The following is an 11,132-nucleotide window of genomic DNA, read 5'->3' as shown; positions in this document are numbered from 1 at the left end:
CAGGAGATCCTTAGCTATTTTAGTACTTTATTTTTAAAATGGTTCTACACACTGAGATCACTGGTTTCACACATTGAGCTGCTGTTGCATGCTCTATTAAATTATGTTCTAAAAACAACCGGCTTTTAAATGAACTATTATGAGAAGCTGTTGCAAACTGTACACATATTATTGTCAAATTAATTCCATGTTAACTAATAAAATGTAGCTGCTATCTCTCTAACAAGTTAGCTGTTTAGCTAGCATAGCTATGTTTCCGTTTCTAAAATTTATATATATATATATATATATATATATATATATATATATATATATATATATATATATATATATATACACATATACATATATATATATAATCGCTATTCCAAATGAGCAAGCCGGAGGCAACAGCAGGAGGAGGGAGCCTATCCTCATTTGGGTGACACTGGACAGGAAATGATAATTTATAATATTATAATGATTATAATAGTGTAGCCGAGGGCTCCTGAGAAACTAATCAGCACAAACTGATTACAAACTAGGTCAAATGTAATCATTGGTCTGGACTGATGTTCCCAATCTGGGAAACAGCATCTCCCTCAAGACTGTGTTCTCAGTCCACTGCTGTTTCTCTGTTGACTCATGACTGTGCAGCTAACAGCCTGTTGTAGAGCCAACAAACTGACTTTGAACAGTGACAAAACAAGAGATAGTTGTTGACTTCAGCAGTGTAAAGAGTGACCACTTTCCACTGAAAATTGAAGGAGTGAAGACCGTCCTTGGTGTTCATCTTGGGAAGAACACCAGCTCCATCAGCAGGAATGCTGAATCTACTTTTATCCTAGGAAAGCCTATCTCCCATGCCCCTTGAGACCATGTTCTACAGATGGACCATCAAAAGCATTCTGCCTGGATTGAGAATTGCCCCATTTTGGATCACAAAACCCTGCAGTGGATAGAGAAGAAAGCTGAGATCATCTGAGTCTCTCTTTCTTCTATCATGGACATCTATAATAGATTCTGCATCCGGAAAGCCAACAGCATTATGGATGACTCCACACACCCCTCACACACTCTTTATCTTTCTGCTATATGGAAAAAGATAAAGCATTTGGGCCTTCTCAACCAGACTGTGTAACAGTTTTTTCCTCAAGCTATCAGACTCATCAACACTCAGAACTAGACTGAACTGACAAACACAAGTGCATTCATATTTAATATACTACATCTACGTGTATAGCATCCCTATTTTTCGGTACTGCCAAAACTGTTTTTAGCACATTACACTTTAATGCTGCTACCTGCTTCTAACATATGTGTACATTTGTTTACAAGCATACTTTTCTTTGCACAATGGTCCACAGGGACTGTATACTGGTCGGCACTATTTTATGTATCTGTCATAAACTTGAGGTGTTCAATAATGTTAAATGTCACACACAACCATTTTCCAAACATTTTCTTTTTTTTTTTTTAGAAAGATTGATTCAAAAAGCCACACAAGTTTTCTTTTAAACAAATGGAAAAATAACACATAAATATGACCTTTTTATATGAGCCATCCTATCCAGAAACCTATTGCAGTTTTTTTATTTGGACCACATGATATTTCATTTTTATATTTATTTCATTGTTACTTTTTGGAAATTTACAGTACAATATTCCGAATTGTACTTTGAAAAGATGGGGTTAATAGCCAATATCCAGTCATTGCTCAGGGTGAGCAAATTTCATTTGTGTTCATGTATGTGCTTCACCTGTCTGGGATGTTGAAAGAAACTGTGGTACTCCAGCTAAAGTATGAAACGGGTAAAGCCTGTGTTTATGTTTTTAATAAAATGTAACTTAATCTGGCCAAAAAAGAACCTTTTGTTTCATTATTTAATAAACAATGAAACAAACAAAAAAAAAAACAAATAAATAGATAAATAAATCCTATCTAGTTAATGCTAGGAGTTCTGGACCCTATTCTTTACATTTGAGTTTCAGATTCTAATGGAACTGAATCAACCATTTGCATTGTGGTAAAAGAGTTGTATTAGAATTGTTGGTTCTGAAGTTACTGCAGCAAAGTGCTTAGGTTTATAGGTTTTTAAAGTAACTGCAATTTGTTGTGTGGTTGTTATATTTCTTAATTGTTCGGACGCTTTTACTTGCGCTCTGTGCTTTGCACTTTTGCTTTTCGCTTTTATCTTTTGATTTAACTACCAGCAGTTCAGCACAGTGCTCTAACTAAACAATTGGGCACTCACACTAAAACTACAAATTCCTGGAACTATATTGACATTTGGAATATTCAACTTGGGGAATTTGTCATAGCGGTCTACCAGTCTGCTATTGCCGGCAGTTTACAATCCTAAATCAGGACAACACAGCTGCCCACACTCAAACAGAAGAGAAAATGCCTTCTTTTGGATCTCAATCCACCTGCTGCTCAAACTGCCACAGACTTCTACAAAAGATTGCAGTTCTCGAAACAAAGTTACTTGTGGTGCTGCCGACCCTGCCAGAACATACAGCAGAGCTTCATCGTGGTCCCTCTCAACATAAAGCTGGTGAGTCCTGTGAACCTAATGCTTCTAAACAGGTCATAGTGAGCTCAGAGAAATTTAAAGTAATTGAGGACACAAACCGATGGCATAAACAGGGTGCGAGACCCAAAGGTGCTGCATTAACATCATCTACCCCAGATATGGGTCCAACTCGAGTAGCTAATATTGGTATTCCACCACCCCCTGTGCGGCTTAAAAATAAATATGAAGCACTAGTAAGTTTGGGCGAAGAATCCCCAAATGTAAATGGACACAGATCACATCAGCCAGTAGCTAACAGAGCTAACAAACGCTCCATATCATACAGGCAGCAGCACTCCACTCAGACAGCAGCCAAGCCAAGCACGCTGATAGTGGGTGACTCTATTATCAGAAACATTGGAAGCAAGGCTACCCGTACATACTGTTTTCCTTGGGCAAAGGTTTCTGATGTTAACAAGGAATTTTGCAACATTCTGATGAAACATAAGTCTCTCAGTCGGATTGTCATACATGTGGGAAAAAAATAATATTTGGAAAGAGCAGTCTGAGCTCCTCAAGAGGGATTTCAATGAACTTTTTTTGAAACACTTGCAAGATTGATAGTTCAATCATTCATTAGTGGACCTCTCCCAGCCAGAGGAACAAATATGTTTTCTCGGCTACTAAGTTTAAATTCCTGGCTGCAAAAAACCTGCACTATGAGAGGACTGAATTACATTGACAATTTTAATATCTTCTGGAGTCAAAGGCAACTTTTTAACAGAGATGGTATCCACCCAAACAAACTAGGTGCTAGGTTGCTTAAAGACAATATCTTTTTCTCCCTTCATCATTCATCAGCTGAGTGTGCCAGTCCACTCAGGATTTCACACCAACACCTGGATGGACATTCAGTTGACAAGGATAAAACTCCGCAGCCACAACAACTACTGTTCACAGACACAGCTCAGGCTGAGCCCTGCCCACAGAACTCACTACAGCTGGATGGTGAATCAACAGCCAAGGACGTTTCTGTGGATAACAACCAGGTAAAACAAGATAGCACACCCAAGCCTCCAGGAACACCAGAATCACAGCTGATGTCATCACACTCTCTCTCCCTCTCTTCAACATCACCACTTCTGTGCTTTTCAGAGAAAATGGAGAAACTGGTATCTGCTGGAACTAAGCTTTCCCACTCTATTGCTGCGAGTCCCCAAATACCAACCAAGAAACAGCAGACTCCACAACCACCAAAGCCTCCGGGCCCAGCCTGCCCTCCCCCTCCATCTGAGAGGGCATTCCGACCTCTGCCTCAACGTCAGGGATCACACCAGCCCTCCTCTGCAAACAGCACTGGTAACTGATATGTTGCGTCCCCGCTATGACAGCAGTAACAATCAGAAACAACTCTATCTAATCTACTGCCTTTAAGATGTCATTCTGAGATGGATACAGGGCCAAAACCAGTTACTGTTAAATTAGCACTTCTGAACATCCGTTCATTAAAGAACAAATCATTTTTAGTTAATGATCTTATCACCACTAACAACCTGGACTTCGTGTTTCTATATGAAACCTGGTTAAATGACAGCTGCAGCGCTACAGTCCTCAATGAATCAGCCCCACCCAACTTTACTTTTATAAGTGTCTGTAGAGCTGTTAGAAGAGGTGGAGGAATAGCTGCTTTATTCAAAGATGCCTTTCAATGCAAGCAAGTATTTCTTGGTGATTACCAGTCTTTTGAATATTTGTGTATTGCTCTAAAAGGTACACCACGCATTCTGTTTACAATTATTTATAGGCCTCCCAAATACACCCCAACTTTTGTTGATGAATTCACAGAACTTTTATCAACAATCTCCTCTGAATTTGATTATTTTGTTATTGCTGGAGATTTCAACATTCATATAGACAATGCAGAAAACAATACTGCAATTGAACTTGTTGGAAAAAATCTTAGTAGAAATAATTAAAATATTATTCCTTACAATACTATAACCAAAGTAAAGTATTAGGCCTTGCAAAATATTACAATTGCTGTCATAAGACATATGTAGGTGATGTTGTAGGCCAAAGATGTTTATTGCAACCAGATTCGGGGCTGTTAGGCCTAGTCAGTCTGAGCACATTTGTAATAACAACTTGTTATGTAGAAGGGAAAATACCATTGTTCCCAGACCTTAGCTCATAAATTGTTATGGAAAATGAAGAACACCATGGTTCTCAGACCTTGGTCCATAGCAATAACATGTTATGTAGAATGAAAAAAACAGTGGTCCACAGACCTAGGCCCTGAGAACTAAAGGAAGGAAAATCCATATATGGGCATGTGTTGCTCATAAACTTGTTGTGCAGACTGAAGAAGGCCCAGGTCTGGGGTTTAGTCTGAGGTCATGAAAAATAAGGGGAGGAAAATCCATAAATGGGCATATGGGTGAAAGGTAATGGGAAATAAGGGGAAATTGGGTCAGTGTATTTAGAAAACATAGGAGATGATTCCGGTAAATAAGGTGATATGGCACCTGGGCTCCTAGGAGCGCCAGGGTATATATTGAGAAGATATCTGAGGTTTTTTTGGGTTCTTCGGGGGCGAAGGTGTGTGTGTGCGTGTGGGGGCGCGTGTGCGCGCACGCGGGCGCATGCCCGTGTCCGCGGGTCAAGGTGGGTGGTTTTTATTTTTGCAAGGACGTCACGAGAGTTCTTGTTTTTCTTGATTGATTTTGCATGACATGCTCTTTTTGGGGGTTTTCATTTGTTACTTTGAATTTGGCAATTTGTTACTTTTGATTTGGCAATTTGTTACTTTTAATTTGGCAATTTGTTACTTTTAATTTGGCAATTTGATACTTTGAATTTGGCAATTTGTTACTTTGAATTTGGCAAATTATAATTTGTTGGCTGATTGACCATAATAAAGAAGTTTGCTCATTCTCATCCAGGTCTGAGGAGTTTTCTCAGTATTTTTGTAGTAATTATAGAGTTAACAGTGAAATTTAACTAAAGGCCTAAGAGAAGAGATCACCCAGTGATGTGTCGACTTGGAGACCGGCTCTGAGTTCCGACAAACTGTTAAATGTTTTAAACACTTTTGATCTGACCCAGCACGTGCAAGGTCCTACACACAATAGGAGGCACACTCTTTATCTGCTCATTAACAAGGGTCTAAACATTCCATCCACTGTTATCAAGGATGAAGCGCTATCTGACCATTTCTGTGTTTACTTTTATTTATTTATCTGTCCTGCCACTGATGCTAGATCTGCCTATGTCAAAAAAAGGTTCATAAATGAAGACACCGGTGAGGTATTTATGAATGCTATATCAATGTTGCCAAACATATCAGCAGACTTTGTGATGTTCTCCTTGAAAATTTTAACTTAAAAGTTAAAGATGTTATTGATGGTATAGCTCCAGTAAAGGTCAGGATGATCACTGGCAGACATAAAGCACCTTGGAGAAACACAACAGCGGTACAGAGCATGAAAAGAACATGCAGAAAAGCTGAATGTATGTGGCGGAAAACAAATCAAAACAAAAAGTGCATTATAGCATCTATAAGGACAGTCTTCGTGCTTTCAATGTAGAACTAGGCACACCTAGACAGATCTTCTTCTCAAACATTATAAACAACAAAAACAACACTCACACTCTTTTTGCTACTGTAGAGACACTAACAAACCCCCCAAATCAAGTTCCTATTGAAATGCTCTCTGACAACAAATGCAATGAGTTTGCAACCTTTTTCTCTGGGAAAATCGGTAATATCAGAATAGCAATCAATACGGCCTCATATTGTAATGTGGTCAGTCAGACCTCACTCCAACAACCTCAAAAATTTGTCATTTTCTCAGAATTTGACATAATTGATATAAAAACCCTGGAAGAAACAGTACAACCTCTTAAAGTATCAACTTGCATCCTTGACACCCTCCCCACATCCTTTCTCAAAAAGGTACTTAACTGCTTAGAAACTGACCTCTTAAAAATAGTAAATACCTCTCTGTTCACAGGCACTTGTCCAGAGTCCCTAAAAACGGCAGTTGTTAAGCCTCTCCTAAAAAAGAGTAACCTAGACAAAACCATACTTAGCAACTACAGACCAATCTCTAATCTTCCTTTTATAGGCAAGATCATTGAAAAGGTGGTTTTCAATCAGCTGAACAAATTCTTAAACTCAAATGGCTCTCTGGACAATTTTCAATCTGGTTTCTGCCAGCATCATAGCACAGAGACGTGCTCATAAAGATAATAAATGATATTCGTTTAAACTCTGATTCAGGTAAAATATCAGTGCTGGTGCTACTAGATCTTAGTGCTGCCTTTGACACGGTAGATCACACCATACTCTTACATAGACTGAAAAACTGGGTAGGGCTTTCTGGGATGGTCCTCAAATGGTTTATATCATACCTAAAAGGGAGAGGTTACTATGTAAACATAGGTAACCATAAATCTGAGTGGACAAGTTGCTCTGGATAAGGGTGTCTGCCAAATGCCCTAAATACCGTCACTAAGTAACATTAAAAAATACACAAAAAAATATGTAGTGTGGTTTTGTCCAACATACTGTGACACATTTACAGATAAAATATGTCAGTTTCAAATCTGCTTTTATTAGCAAATTCTTCGCTTTCACCTGTTCTGCTCTGACAATATTGTGACCTATCTCTCTGAATATAATCAAATCAACTCAACTCAACTCAAGCTTTTATTGTCATTCTTCCACATACACAGTATACAAAGACCGAAATGCCATTGCTACAGGCGAAGGTGCATAGGTAGTGACAAAACAAGTAACATACAACAGTAAGCAATCGACATAATTTGACAGTAAACATTTAAGCATTATAAAGCTATGGTGGGTTAGATATGAGGTGGGTGTGAAAATGTAAGTAATGTTAAAAAGAAGATTGATCAAAGTGAAAGTGTACTGTCAGATGTGACTGTGTGCAAGTGTGTCCGATTGTGTGCAAAATGTCTAATTTGCGTATTATAGCAGATTGGTGTCTATAGTAACAGTCTGTGAGTCCAGATGTCTGCAGATGTGTTACATGACCAATGTACAGTTTAGTGCACAGCAAAAGTGCCTGAGTGCAGATATGCATTAGTGTCCATTCAGTGACCAGCAATTTCCATAGTGCACAATTCAGAAGGTGATGAGTGGCACCAAAGTTTTCAATGCTCTGGTGATGAGTGGCACCAAAGTTTTCAATGCTCTGATGCTGCGGAACCTCCTACCTGATAGCAATTCAATTTGAACTGAATTGTATTTGTGTCCAGATGAGAGATGCAGAGTGCCAGGGTGTTAGAGATGCGTCACTGGAATGGTTGATACAGTATGCAAATTGAAGTGGGTTCAGTGAAGTGGAATGAATGTGCCCCTTGCCCAGATGTTTAAGGCACTTAATCATAATGGAATTCAGTGCTGCTGGGAGCTAATCATTTAGATAACTCACCAATGAATTTTTTGGCACTGGGATGATGGAGGTCTTTTAAAGCTTGCAGGGATACAGCCTGGCTCAAGGAGATGTTAATGATGTCTGTGAGGACATCTGCCAGCTGGTCAGTGCAGTCTATGAGTACTCTCCCTGGTATGTTAACGGTCAGCAGCTTTCCATGGGTTGGCTCTAGATAGTATGTGGTCAGGAGAGCACCGCTCCTCAGGGGTACTGTAGACATGGACTTGCATGCTCATGTGGAGCAAAGCTTTAAACCATGCATAGAATTCATTTAACATATCAGGGATATTGCTGTCACTGTTATTGTCTTGTGATGTGATTTTATAGTCAGTTAGAGCTTGGATGCCTTGCCACATGTGTCTGGGGTTCTTAGTATCACAGAAGTAATTGTTAATTTTCTGTTCATACTGGTGTTTTGATTTCCTGATGGCCTTTGAAAGCAGAGCCCATACTGGCATGAGAGGCCCTTATTCTCCTGACTTGAAAGCAGCATCCCTCTGTCTAAGCAGGACATGAACCTTAATCATCAACCACGGTTTCTGGTTAGCTTGCATAGTTATGTTTTTCTCAACAGTGACATCCTCAATGCACTTTTCTATTTACCCAGTCACAGAGTCAGCATATTCTTCTAGACAAATGTGCTAGTCATAGGTGGCAGCTTCTCTGAACGTTCCAACTTTCAAAACAGTGCTGTAGGGCTAAAGTGGCTACTTCTGGCCAGATTCTGATGGTCCTACTGGCCTGGAGAGCTTCATCAATGGCATGGTATTGATTCACTAGTCATAGTTTATATAAACACAGAGTCTGCCACAGAGGCTCTTACCGGAAGTCTCGGTTCACCTATCTGCACGGTAGGATGTTAGACCATGTAGCTGGGTAGCTGGGTTTGTGATGTTGCCCTGCATCCTGGGAGGTCAGTGGGAGTCTGAGGTCATTCATTTTATTTTCAAGTGGGCGCACATTAGCCAGAAGTATTATGGGAAGGCCATTCAGCTAGGGTTAATTTTTAGCCTCCAGCTGACACCAGTTCACTTGCCTCGTTCCAGGTTTCTCTCACCTTGCTTAAAACACGTGATGCCATGTGAGTCTTTTGTCCATGTGTTAGTCCTAGGCCGCTTAGTGTCTCTCCTTAATGCATTTGGCAATACAAAGATGTTCTTTGAACATCTGAAAGATGCAGAAAAAATAATTGGCACCCCCCTGTCCACTTTCCAGGACTTGTACGACACAAGAACCAGAAACTGGGCAGGAAAAATCACCACTGACCCTTCGCACCCTTGACACAACCTTTTTCAGCTCCTTGCTGCTGGCAGGTGCTACAGAACTTTGCTTACAAAAACTGCCAGACACAGGAACAGTTTCTTTCCCCAGGCAATCACCCTGATCAAAAGCTCACCATAATAATATTCACTGCTTCATATCAATAAGTACTGCATTATCAGGACTGTCAGTCGTCACATCATATGTATATATTACAAACATTACTGCTGCTATATATTGTACAGAAAGCATAATATATTGCACAATATTGTTATTTGCACTCCCACACTTTATGTACATAACACTTTATGTTCATATTCTGTATTCATATTTAGTACTCATTCTGTCTATATTGTATCTCATCTTCTGCATTGTCTTGTATAGTTTGTATAGTATAGTGTTATTTATGTCTGTACTTTTGAAAAGTCACAAACAGCTGGAACCAAATTCCTTGTGTATGTCACACTTGGCCAATAAACCTGATTCTGATCCTGATTTAAGCCAAGAGCCAATAGGGTTAAACGGTTGTAGTAATGAGAGATATTTACTACATTACAGTCATGACTACAGTCTCTATGAAATGTATTAACACAAAAGGTTGCACTATTACCTGGAGCTATAGAAGCCGCTGCAACCATGCATGCCACCGTCTTTGGTACAGAAATAATGACATAATTGCTAACATGACAGTGTTTCAACTGTCACACTAATGCAAAGAAATATTGTCCTGTATCACTAATAGGTATTAGAAAGCCCAGTACATGAGAAAAGTGTTAGAAAGATTTCATGGAAAAAATGACCATGCTGCCAGAGGTGGAGAGAAAAAACCACTCACTTATAACCCTGATATCCTTTCAGTGTGTTATTCATGTGGCAAGGAGGGACACATTTACAGAGAATGCAAATTTTCCCTTAAAAATTTATATAAATTAGTTGCAGGCTACAGTAAACAGACTGAGTAAACAGCTCAAGAATCTGTGTAACTCCTTGCCTTTTATTTATCACCAAGTCACTTAACAAATTTGGCACGGTCAGGAAAACAAGATGTATTTTGTTCAGGAAGTTTTTTTTGATGAAATCATGGTAAAGAACTACCAACATGATGGCCCATGGTCCACTAAGTGGGTGAGACTATGCAAAGATTCAGTTTACAAAATCCGTTTAAAAAACAACAACCTGTACCACATATCTATCTAAATTTATAATTTATCTAAATTAAAACCCTTTAAATAATCTGATGTGATAAAAGTTGCTTTGCTCTTATGTGCAAAAGGCTGTGAACAATGTCCGTGTTTGTACTTTTTGAAGTTTTAAAAAATGCAAGAACAAAACATTATTTAGTCCCTGACAGTGAGTTTTTAAATGAAACTCCAAAGCAACTCTGCTGATGCCGGTCATCCTGAGGTAAGCTTTCTTCCCCTACAATTTCCTCTAAAACCGTTACTAAGCCACTGCTCTAAATTTCACACATCATCACAACATAGTTAAGCATTTTTATGACTGTATTTGTGACCTTTGCTTGCAAGAAATATTGTTATTTGTTTTTGTTACTCTCTACTCAATTGCTCACTACCACATGTCTATCAACAATAATCTGAGTATTAAAAAAGGAGTGCAAACTGTAGTCTGCCTGAAAGAAGGCACGTTGCAACACATTGCAGGAAAGTTCTAGTAAAAAAAAATCTGCTCCACTTTTTTTGTGGCTACTAAATATATAGTCTCAAAACATTCAATATTAAAAGCAAATAGTGTGATTCCTGTTTGTATTTATATTTATATTCGGTTAATTCAATTCAATTCAATTCAAGTTTATTTGTAGCGCTTTTTACAATAGACATTGTCTCAAAGCAGCTTTACAGAACATAAACATAGAGCAGAAGGTAAACATAAGGAATAATAAAAGAAATAACTAATA

Source organism: Tachysurus fulvidraco, chromosome 21 (assembly GCF_022655615.1).
Source record: "Tachysurus fulvidraco isolate hzauxx_2018 chromosome 21, HZAU_PFXX_2.0, whole genome shotgun sequence".
Lineage (NCBI taxonomy): Eukaryota > Metazoa > Chordata > Actinopteri > Siluriformes > Bagridae > Tachysurus > Tachysurus fulvidraco.
Note: the sequence above shows the minus strand (reverse complement) of the source record.